The 12605-nt window shown below is 38.9% G+C and overlaps 1 protein-coding gene across 1 annotated transcript in view; it reads right to left on the bottom strand.

Annotated features, from left to right (window-relative positions):
• Positions 1-12605, bottom strand: part of ITPKA (inositol-trisphosphate 3-kinase A) — a 77695-nt gene that overhangs the window by 44838 nt on the left and 20252 nt on the right. The gene's annotated exons all lie outside the window — the stretch shown is intronic.

Consider the following 12605-nt stretch of genomic DNA (forward strand, 5'->3'; position numbering starts at 1 on the left):
AAAATGAAAAGGTGGGAACCACTAAAACTTTCACTTTTAGGTAGGATAGCCGCGATTCAAATGAGTATTCTCCCCGATATGCTCTACCTGTTCCAGACCCTCCCAATCATCAAAACTAAAAAAACATTCGAAATTTGGCATAAGGATATTTTAAAATTCATATGGAAGAAAGGCAGGCACAGGATTAATTTTACTAACCTTTGTGACAACAAGAAAAGAGGAGGCCTTGCCCTCCCGAACCTGCGCCTCTACCACGATGCCGCCGCGCTATGTTGGGTTAAGGAGTGGATCAGCCTTAAGGAAGAAAAATTACTAGCACTTGAGGGTCACGACTTAATGCAAGGCTGGCATAAATACTTATGGAGAGGAGCAGCAAAGAAAGAAAGAAATTTTAAAAATCACTTTGTGAGAGCTCCCCTTATTCAAATCTGGGAAAAGTACAAAGACAAATTTCATTCTAAAGTTCCGAGTTGGTTCTCCCCTAATGAAGCTAGCCGAATTAGTGGGGCCGGTAGAGAGAGATGGCTGACTTACAAACAAATCTTAAAAGGAAACTTAAGGAACCCAACACTCAAAACCCAGGAGGAACTGAGGAACTATGATCCAACTCTTTCATGGTTCCAATATCACCAGATTAAAGAATGTTTCTACGCAGATAGAAAGACAGGGTTCGAAATAGGAGAATCTTTCTGGGATAGAATAATACAATCCGAGAACAAACATATAAGAAAATTATATCAGCAGTTATTAAAGTGGGAAACTGAAAAAGAGTTAGTTAAGAATAATATGGTGAAATGGGCAAAAGATCTGGGACGCCCAATACATCTCTCAGAATGGGAAGAAATCTGGTCCAAAAAAATAAAGTGTATACACTCAAATGATTACAGGGAGAATTGGTACAAACTATTTTTTAGATGGTACCTAACCCCAATACAACTGGCCAGAATTAGTAGAGGGAAGTTGGGGAGCGGATGCTGGAAATGTAAAAGAACTACAGGTACTTTCTGGCATATGTGGTGGGGGTGTAAAAAGGTAAACGCCTTTTGGCGTGCAGTTCACAGAGAATCTGAAAAGATACTAAAAAAGAAATTCCCCTTAAAACCCGAACTTTTCCTGTTGGGGATAACTGAATTTGACATGGACAGTAATGACAGTAAGATCCTTTTCCACCTCTCGACAGCGGCCAGAATCCAACTGGCCCGTTACTGGAAATCTCGAGAAATCCCTACAATCGAACAGTGGACTTTAAAGATATATGATGTGATGAACATGGACCTTCTTACTCAGAGACTATCAGATAATGGAGATAAAAAGAAGCATACTGATTGGGAGAAGTTTCTGGAGTACCTGGACAAAGAAAGAAAAAACTAGAAGAAACAAATTTAAGCGGTAGCCTGTCAATGTATTAGAATAGAATCTGATAGATATGCTATCAGTAGCAATTTATGTTTAGAAGAATATTGATCTGTCTGCTCATCCTGGAAGTACTTGTAAAGCTACCCCCGGTGTGTCCAGTTTTTTAAAAGTTGTTCTCCCCCCCCCCCCCCGCACCCTTCCCCCTAGTCACCCAAACCCTAACCCCTACTCCCCCACCTTGTTTATCCCCTGGTTTTCTTTCCTAGACTCCCCCCCCCCCCCACGTACTCTCCCCTTTCCTATTCATAGCCTCTTGTGTTCTGTAGTGGCGTCTTTTCTATTGTTTTTATAGCTGTATTGAAAATGACAATAAAGTTTATTAAAAAAAAAAAGAAAGATATTGACAAGCTGAAATGTGTCCAAAGAAGGGCAACCAAATTTGCCAAAGATTGGAAATTGCACATTGTAAGGAGCAGCTTAGGGAGAAGCTTAAGAAGTGGCAAAATAGCATTGTTTAAATATTTGAAAGGCTGACATACTGAGAATGTCATTACAGACTGATAAAAAAATGGCAGTAAAGAACATGCAATCTTTCGATCAACTGGTTAACAGAACTTTACTCCCCAGCTTACATAATAAAGGAAGGAGTCAATCCTGGGCCAAAGCTTGACCAATCTTCCAGTGATTTGTGGTTGACTGGCAAACATTTCTAACTTAGTTAACAATGACTGCAATAAAATTACTTGCCCTCTGCTTCACCTGATGATTTATACTGCTAAAATGAAGAAAGACTGACATAACAAGAAATAGATTTTTGCTTGAAAGGACTATGTTTAGTTCTGGCAGCACATCACAAATTCCTGGACTTCGAATTTTTAAACTCAATGTACGTACATGCCTATTGAGCAAAGTTTCCATCTATAAATCAATACTACAGCTGTAGATTTGGAAAGCCTCTAGTGTACCCACCACTGAGTTACATTTTATTGTAGTCAGTGGCACCTAGGTCATATTAGAAGGAGCCATTTCTTTATTTCCATTTGCTCTATGAACAAGCATATACTATCACCATCAATTCCTTTAATTAATTTACACAGAGAACTACTGTCACTAATGGTTCCATCAATACTACAGCTGTAGTATTTGGAAAGCCTCTAGTGCGCCCACCACTGAGTTAATGTAAACACATGTTTCACCTTTTGTACTGTGAGAAAATAAACAAATGCAGCAAGGGAACTACATGTCAACTGTACTTACACTCTGGGATTCCCCCCAAACAATGAACAATGTAAGTCTTATTAATTACAGATGCAGCATAACTCCTCCACAGCAGTTATTTGTGTCAAGCTAAAAGATGGGTAGTTCCCTGGCTTTCCCAAATAGGACAAGCTCTCCCCTGAACAGAATCAGGCCATTGTAACAGCAAAAAGTGCTGCCTTCCAACATTAGAGCATAATTTGGAAAGACAGTCAAGGTTGCACTAGATCAGGAAGCAATGGCTCATTGTGAATACAAAACGAAGCAAAGCTATTCACCCCACTCAGCATCCAGTTGGGGTGTGAGGGAGGAACCAAGGATCTCTGCAAGCAAAAAGCTCATTTGCATGCTTAGAAGCTGTTTCCTCACATAAACGCTGTCTTTTCTGAGCAGTGATCACAAGTCTACAAATGCAAAGGCAAGGCTTCAAGCCAGGTTTTATTAACAGCTCGGTGTTTTTAACCATGCTTCTTTTCTTTAATGTGCAATGGCAAATCTGATATCAATAGTTACTTCCATCTCACACCCAGTGAAAAAACTTTTCTTCCTTTCTTTCTTTTCTCAAAAACAGAACTGTAGTAATTATTCTCCAACAGAACTGAGCTGATCTGTTTATCGATACTGATGGCTTTTAAAAACTCAATAAACACACTCACCTTAATAGCATAGCACTACTTCTTTTCTTGCTCTCAACAGGAACAAACTGTTGCATATTTTGGGTTTTGACATTTGAAACAAATTGTGATTTGCCATTTTAGCCAAATATGGAAAATTGAGGTTGCTTTTATCCAAACATTGGTAGTTAACTAGCTAATCTATTACATCTGTGTAATTACTGATAATTATGATTTGTTCGGCCTGCCACTTTCCATTTCACACAAAAGAGGAAACTCCAGATTCTAGAAACAACAAAAAATATCAAAACACGTTTCGCAGCCAACATTTCCAGGACTTTGATTAAAATGGACTGTAAGATTTGTCTTTCCAAAAAAGTGTCATTCTCCTGGAGTAATTGAAGATTTTCATGTTTCCTGCTGCTGCTTCTTTGCATTTAGTCACTAATACCCAAAACAGTGTCAAAACGCAGAGGAAATAGACATGTGGGATAGACAATGCTACAGTTAGAACACGGTACACATAGGATTGGGGATTAACTGCCAACTTCTCCCCCTAAGGGAACTCGAAGCAGTTCCCAACATTGTAAAGGCAAAATTCAATGCCATACATACATGTGAAAACCAAAAGATAATAGCAAGACAATAACATATAACTAAAAATTAACCTAGCCAAGTTAAAACATTAAAAAAATTAGACAAAAAGCATAAAGAATAAAACATTGATAGTATAATAACATTTATATTAAAACCCACCGATAAACTTGGATGATGAAATAGAAGGCACCCTTATAAAATTGACAACCAATTGGGAGAGATAGCTCTTGTGGTCTCTTCCAGTTCTATCATTCTATGACACACAGTTGTAATAGAAGAGAAAAAGGCATGACTTTGCACATTCCCCTGCCTGTCTGATCAGTAGTAGGAACCAGTGACGTCGATACAACAACAATTTCCCCCAGGCAAGTGCAAACAGGATTGCAGCCTTAACCAGTGTGCTCCAAGTAGTCAAGATCTCTCAAAGTCAATTCTCCATATTTTTGTAGAACTGGCCCAAGATGTAAATGAGTTTCGAAAGAAACATCACCCTACTTTTAAAACAAGTCTTCTTGGCTATCCTTGTGTGTTTTGATCAGCCTATGACTTTTCCAGGATTGCTGCCAAAAGGCACAGAAAGATCTAGACCGAAACAAGTATGCATGGAATGAACACATTATTCCAAAAGCTGCTTATTAATTTCTGCCTGGCTGCAAGAGACAGATTCAGATTTTGCCCTGTTGAAAAAAGGTTTGATTTTCTCTGTAGTTCAGTCCTTGAGTATTAGATTATGGTTCTTGCTGTGGTCACTTCAGAAGATGGGTGGGATTCATATGGACCTCCAACTGTTGTTGAACTGCAATGTACACTAATCGATCACCGTTGGCTGTGCTGGGCCACAAAATTCCCAATGGCTGAAATTGTTCCAAGAAAAGGAGATCTAGCCATCTGCTGTAGAGAAGGAAGGACGATTCCTGAGGGTGCATGGGAATGTGTCAAGGAGTAGAGAATGTGAAGATTCATGTCTTTATTTGACATAACTAATAAAATTCTGCACTCCTGGTTTCCAAGAAATAACTTTATAATTGCTCTGAAAAAGTATTCCAATTGCCGATTAAGAACTTGAAAAATAACCTCTTGGGGAATTGGAAGTTTTTTGTGCCAACTCTGCCCCCAAATCTACTCTGGGTGCAAAATTACAGTATTATAAACTTCATCCACAACAACAGAGGTGTACTGACCTGCTCTCTCTCCAATTTGATATACGCCGTCCTTTGCCAATAATACCCTTCCCCATGGTACACATAGGGCAATCTCTACAGAAGAGGACTAATGCACACAAATGTGACATTAGAAATGCAATGCCCAAAAAACTGTTGCAGATCATTTCAACTTCCTAGATTTATAGTAAGGGATTTACACATCATGGTCCTTTAACAAGAAAATTACAAAGGACATCCAGAAAGTGAAGCAGCTGGAATGAATCATGTTGTACTCACAAAATCCAATCCAGGAACAGAGGTGTGAACACATATATTAATACTGGAATCCTGACTGTCAGACATATAAAAAATGAAATCTTCTCTGAGAGAGTATTAAATCTGGAGAAACTTACTTTGGTAAACAGATGTATTGTTTTCACACATCAACAATGCTTGATCACTGAAAAGATCTGAAAGATTGTATCACCCTTCCCAATCCTTTAAAAATTTAGGTCAAAGGGACATGATTTGCATATTTCTAGTTCTTATTACATTCCACTCCCCTATTATATAAATATGCTTCATATCCATGGTCTCAATACCACACATCTGATGAAGTGAGCTGATAGCCACAAAAGCTCATGCTAAAATAAAAATCAGTTAAATTTCTTTTTTCCCCCTATGAATTTTTTAATGGATTTAGTCCTTGGACCACAATATTCAACATATAGACAGATGCACCAGATTAATTCCCAGCTCAGATGCAGAATTAGTGCACATCTCTGGACAAGTCATGTATGCTTAGTTCTTATTCTACAAAAAAAAAAAATCTCTTTCTCACTAGAGCGGCTGCAAATTGCCCGAGGTTGGAAAGACAAAACAAGATAGGATCTGGAAACATGGCCTTTAAGGAGAAACTCATTGCATTATTATAAACTTCAGGATTGTCTGCACGCCCTTTCCTCTCCAAAATTCTATCCTAGTTATATATTTCACCTGGTCATGCTCAGCATTTTTTTAAAAAAATTTAATTATTTACATTTGGCCCAGCCATAGGTTTTTAAGCTTTGTTGTGCTATTGTTAATGCATACTGCTTGTTTGTTTTTTTGTTTGTTTATGAGTTTCATTTTATTGTTTTGTATTGCTGTTGTTGTTGTTTTGCTGATGTATTGTGGGCTCGGCCTCATGTAAGCCGCACTGAGTCCCTTGGGGAGATGGTAGCGGGGAACAAATAAAGTATTATTATTATTATTATTATTATTATTATTGATCTATATCAAAGTACAAACTGAACATGTAACATAGTTACAGAAACTGTAAATAATCATCTATATTGATTTTTAGAATGTCAAGGTTTGTATTATAATGCATTGTCATCTGTACGATTTTCAGAAATAAAACCATTTTAAAAAGAAAAGAAAAAACTAGAGTGGCTGCAAAGAAAAACAATTGAGACTATGTTGCTTTCTGCACAACATGGGTGCAATATAAATTAACCACAGTGTATGTTGCAAATAAGGATAGATGTAGTTCGATCAACATTCTTTCCTTCCTCTCTCCCACCCTCCCTCCCAGTTGACTTTCTGGTTCATGTTAGAATGAGTCTGACAAAAAAAAAAAAAAGAAGGTAAGGTAAATATCTAGATTCAATGCATAAACTGCTGGAAATTCTGTGTGTCTGGACTCTACCACAGCTCATATCAATTGTTATCATTCTTGTCAATAATAAGGGATTTGTTTTTCTTCAAACATTACAAAAGGTCCTTCATTAATGAAGCCTGACAACATCTTTCTGAAGCAGTAATAAACACTCTTATGATAAGTACTTCATTTTATTATGTGGCTTACCTACATAACAATTATTGGGGATGAGTCAGCACAAATTATAGCCTTTTCTTTACTTAATCAGAGGGCAGGGAACAATTTATAGTTGTTTGCATTTGTATCCTATGTTTTGGATTATTCATTAATTTCTATCCAGCTGGCAAAAGTAAAATTCTGTTTCTATTGTATATTTGTGGCAAAGTTAAAAAAAGATTTGATGGCAAACTCTTGAGTGTTGACAAACATATGCTTAGAAGCAGTGAACTACTTGCATTTGCTCTTTTCTTTTTTAAAACAAAGAGTCACATCTTTTCCTTAGGATCAGGGGGAGACAAAACTGATGGTGTCACAGCGTCACCCTCTAAAACTGTGAAGAGATCAAAAGCAGCCATGACACAGAGAAAGCAGACAGCAAAAAGATTTTCTCTCTCCCATAATACAAGAGCATTAGGTCATCTAATGAAGCAAGCACTTTTTCACACAGTACATGGCCATGGCTTGAAATATATGGTGTTGAGGTGCCACGAACGTAGATGCCTGAATAAGAGAATAGACAAATTGACTGAGGATACTCCTATAGTGACAGCATTGTATTACCTCCAATGTCCAAACTATGAATTTTCCACCAGGTATGAGGGTAGCAAGGGAAATTGCTGGTTAAGGACTTTCTATAGCCATCTTGTTGAGCCCTTATGCTAACAGATTTGCTCACACATGACTTAGTTCCTGTCCCTTTCTACTACAATCCAGAGACACTTTTGTAAGGAGTTTCACTTTCCAGCCAAATGGCATTCATCCTATTCTAGAGGAGGGTGCTCTGTCACTACTGGCTACATCTCATGGACACAGCTTTCAACAACATTTGGAGCTCGCCACGATAAGGAATGGTATCCTAATGGTTGAGATTATTAATTTGGAATTGCACCTGAACTATTACTATCAGAAGTTGTCCAAAGTTTTGGGATACAGGTGTCACTTAAATCTACTACTCCTTTCCATCACAAACCAATGAAGCTGTTTGTGTCCTAAACTTCTGCCTGTCATCAACAATAGACTGCATGAGGGTGAACAATTTGATTCTTGTGTTGTCGAAGGCTTTCATGGCCAGAATCACTGGGTTGCTGTGAGCTTTTTGGGCTGTATGGCCATGTTCAGCAAAGGAAAAGGGGGATCCTCTCACCTCTGCAGGAATCTACTGTATACCATGCAGCTATGGACGTCTACATACGGACTACCAAACACAGCACTCAAACACAAATCAAGGAACATGAACGGCACTGCAGACTACTTCAACCTGAGAAGTCAGCCATAGCTGAGCACCTGATGAACCAATCTGGACACGGCATATTATCTGGGAACACAGAAATGCTGGACCACTCTAACAACTACCGTGTCAAACTACACAGAGAGGCCACTTTTTTTGTGTCAGAAGCAACTTAAGAAACTGCAAGTCACTTCTGGTGTGAGAGAATTGGTTGTCTGCAAGGATGTTGCTCAGGGGATGGCTGGATGTTTTTTGATGTTTTTACCATCCTTGTGGGAGGCTACTCTCATGTCCCCGCATGGAGCTGGAGCTGATAGAAGGAGCTCATCCATGCACTCCCCAGGTTGGATTCGAACCTGGGGAGTCAGCAACCCAACCTTCAAGTCATCATTCCTGTCAGGAGAGGGTTTAACCCACTGCACCACCGGGGGCTCCAGAGAAACCACTGAAATCCACAAGCATGTGGACAATTTCAACAAAAAGGAGAAAACCATGAAAATGAACAAAATCTGGCTACCAATATTTTAAAAAACCTCTAAAATCGTGACAGTAAGTAAAGAGCAATACTCAAAAACAGGGGAATTCCAGACAAGAATAAATAAGGGTCAGCTAACACCTCCCAATAAAGGATCCCCCAGCAGGAACCAACTAGGTCTTTAATCTACAGGGCCATTAAATGCTAATCAAGGTGACCAATTGCAACATTCACACTTGCCTCAAGCAAACAAGAGTTCTTTCTCTCACAGATACATAAACCTCATGCCTGGTTTTTAACAGACTTCACAAACTTTGAGGATGCCTGCCATAGATGTGGGTGAAACGTCAGGAGAGAATGCCTCTGGAACATGGCCATACAATCCGGAAAACTTGTAGCAACCCACAAATTGAACCTCAGTCCACTAAAAAAGGAGCTTCTCCTGGTGAGTCAAAAAGCAAATCAGGGAATAAAGAAGTGCTAGATGGGGTCAAGACACAGGTTTGTAGCTTGGGTGTGCTCCTGAATTCAATTTGAGCCTGAAAATTAGTTTTAGGCTGTGACTAAGGGTGCATAGTTAATACTTGTACAACTGGTGCACCTGTTCCTTGAAACATCAGATCGAGCCACACTGAAATGCAACTTTATATCCCAGTTTGCTTACTGTAACATGTTTTAAGTGGGGCCAAGAAAAGAGTGTTTGGAAATTTCAACTGGTCCAAAAAGCTAACTAGAGCTGGCTACAAGGAACACAGAACTCTTTTGTTGCAATAGCTCCATTGGCTTGCTGCCCATTTTCCAGCACACTTCCAAGTTTGGCCTATAAAGCCGTATACAACTTAGGTTCAGGTTTGTTTTAAGGAATATATTCTACCTTGCAATCCTAACCTTGGTTTGAGATCTGCAGGTGAGGCCCTTCTCTGTCCCATCCCCTTCACAAGTACATCTGGTGTACATGCCTTCTCCATGGCTCTAGAACTTACTTCTCAGGTAGTTAAACTGATACTTTCCTGGCTTTCTACAGACACGTGAAGAATTTTCTGCTTCAACACACAATTGACAAATTGTTGAGTAAGGTCCATCTCGCTTAAACAATGTGCTGGATCTTGCTAATTATTTGTGCGCATGCATCTCTGTCAGTTTAATGACCCATATTTAATCTGATTTTAATACTTTTGATTCTTTAATCTTTAAAACTTTTGTTTTTTGTGAATTGTTAACAATGTGCTTTTTAAATTTGCTTCTTAGTAATAATAGTAATCACAGGTAGAATAATATACAAATTACTTGGCAGAGACAACCATAGTTTTTCACATACTGGCAACCTTTACATTTGGTATTATTATAATATGTTGTCTATGGAGCTACCTTTGAGAATGGTCCAAAAATTTCAGTTTGAGTAAAGCATGCCAAATAGACAGTTAAACCAGAGCTGGACAATACAATTATAGTATGCAAGTACATCACCATCTATACTAGTTGCTTTTCTATTTCAAGACCCAATTAAAAATCCTAGTTTTCACCAAAGGGGAAAAAAAACACTTCCACATTCTCCACATCCAGGTGTCCTTCTTAAATAAAATAAAGTGACTACAGAGAGAGAAAGGCCATTTTCAGTGGCCGTATCCTATTCCTGAAGGCTTGCCAGCACCCATCTTTCAAGCATCAGAGACCCATTCACTCTGCTACTATTTCACTTTACCTGCCAACTAATTATGGCCTATGGAACCATGGGATTTGTAGGATAGAGAAAGGAATTTAACATTCTTAACCAGAGTACTTCAGTTCTTGCTTCACTAAACTTAAAACACCAAAGTTTCCATAGGATCGGGTCACATCATGAAACAATAGCACTACAATTGTGCAATCTGAAAGGGCTCCCCCTATATTTTGTATACATTTTTATACACCCAAGCATTTTAAAAGGTCAGTGAGAGCAACCCATTTTGACAGGCCCTGGTTACTCTGCTCAGGAAACCTCGGGAATTGCTCATCTATTATATGGCTAGAAAGCTTTTGCTCATACACAACTTGACTGTTCTTTTTTCTTTTCTTTTTTAAGATTGAACATTCTACCAGGTGTGTTTTGCCAACCATTATTTCAAGAGGAGAAGAAATTTTCAGTGTCATACTTGATGTTATCAGCTTATACTTCAGTCGAAACCCTTCAATTCCTTTATGGAAAACATGCTGCTCAAGTTAGGTCCAGAACAGAAATTCATTTATACTTAAGAAGTACTTTAGGCATCTGACCAAGAAAGAAAAGAAAAAGTCCATTCCTATATTTTACTTCATCTGAAACAAATAACTTTCCCAATTCCCTTTTGTTTCCTACCAATATTTCAGGGAGAGAGAACCAAAAGACCAGAAGGATTATAGGCCACATCACAGAAATGTACTAGCACTTAAAAGCATTTGTGATGACTGCTACATAAAAATTCTGTGGTCCAACTGCTAGGTTAAGCGGGAATTAACTAATTTAATAAATGAGATTTACATCATTAATGAATTGGAATAAACTAATTGAATAAATGAGATTTACATCATTGATGAATTGGAAAGCAATACTTAATTCAATAGCTCTGATTATTTCTGTTGCCTGGAAATCTGAAGCAGACAAGGTGGATATCATGAAACCTTACAAATGTTGTTAGACTACAAATCCCAGCAGCCCTAGCCAGTGCAGCCAAAGGTGAGGAAATCTGGCAGTTGCAAACCAGCAACACCTGGAGCATGGCATAATTCCCACATGTGATTTAGGCTTCAAATTATAGATTGCAGTGCAGGTAATGAGTCAATACCATAAGGGAATAATAATAAGAAGAAAATAATTACAGTAGCAAAACAAAACAATAAAAAAATAACACAATATCAAATCGAACAGGATGGGCAGGCCAAATGAGCAAGATAAAATGATAAAACCCTGGGTGATTTTGGAATAGAAAATGTGTAAGTGAGGGGATCCCAAGAAGGATAAAACAGAGGGGTAAGGCTTTCAGTTTAGGGCAGGGGAAAATGCATCATGGGGCAAAGAGAAGTGGGATAAATGGTCATATAGATAGCAGGACATTCAGTCATAATGAGAGTAGATCAGAGCAAGGGGTAGAGAAGAGGTTTTGTGAGGCCAAAAAAGGCTGGTGAACATAGCCATGTATAAATATGTGAGAGGAAGCCACAGGGAGGAAGGAAAAAGCTTGTTTTCTGCTTCCCAGGAGACTAGGACGCAGAACAATGGCTTCAAACTACAAGAGAGGAGATTCCATCTGAACATGAGGAAGAACTTCCTGAGTGTGAGAGCTGTTGAGCAGTGGAACTCTCTGCCCCGGAGTGTGGTGGAGGCTCCTTCTTTGGAAGCTTTTAAACAGAGGCTGGATGGCCATCTGTCAGGGGTGATTTGAATGCAATATTCCTACTTCTTGGCAGGGGATTGGACTGGATGGCCCATGAAGTCTCTTCCAACTCTTTGATTCTATGATTCTATGATTCTATAGGGGGTTGGAAAGTTGAGTGTATACAGTATAACCCCCATACTGTACGACTGGTATCTGCAGTTTCATTTATCCACATCAGACAAAATATGTCCCTTCTAGGCATTTTTAGGTTATCCGGCATGGTATTTTATGTTATTCCTGGGCCATTCATTTCAATCACTTGCAGTTCTGCATATGCATTCAAAGTCTGGGAACGTATCCCCCATGGATATGAGGATCCTACTGCACAAAGAAAAAAATCAAAGAGGATCTCTATTATTATTTGATGGGTTCCTATGAAGGTAGAAAACTGAGAATAGCTCCTCCCCTGTCATAACTCACCTATTCAGATGGATATACAGGATCAAAGTTTGGAAGAATAAGGCTAGACAACAGACCTATTAGTCAAGGGTGGCAAGATGATTCATACTGCTGTTATTGTTATTCTCATCCATGAGTCACACACGCATGGATCAAAAGATCATGAGGGAAAGACACTTCTGCGTACAAATTGGTGTAGCTGTAGGAGGGATGAGTGAGCCAATGTCCTCAGCTTGCAGCTCCATGTACCTTCTAAATCTAAGACACTGGAAGGGGGCGTGAAC

This window comes from Anolis sagrei, chromosome 1 (assembly GCF_037176765.1).
Source record: "Anolis sagrei isolate rAnoSag1 chromosome 1, rAnoSag1.mat, whole genome shotgun sequence".
NCBI classification, from domain to species: domain Eukaryota; kingdom Metazoa; phylum Chordata; class Lepidosauria; order Squamata; family Dactyloidae; genus Anolis; species Anolis sagrei.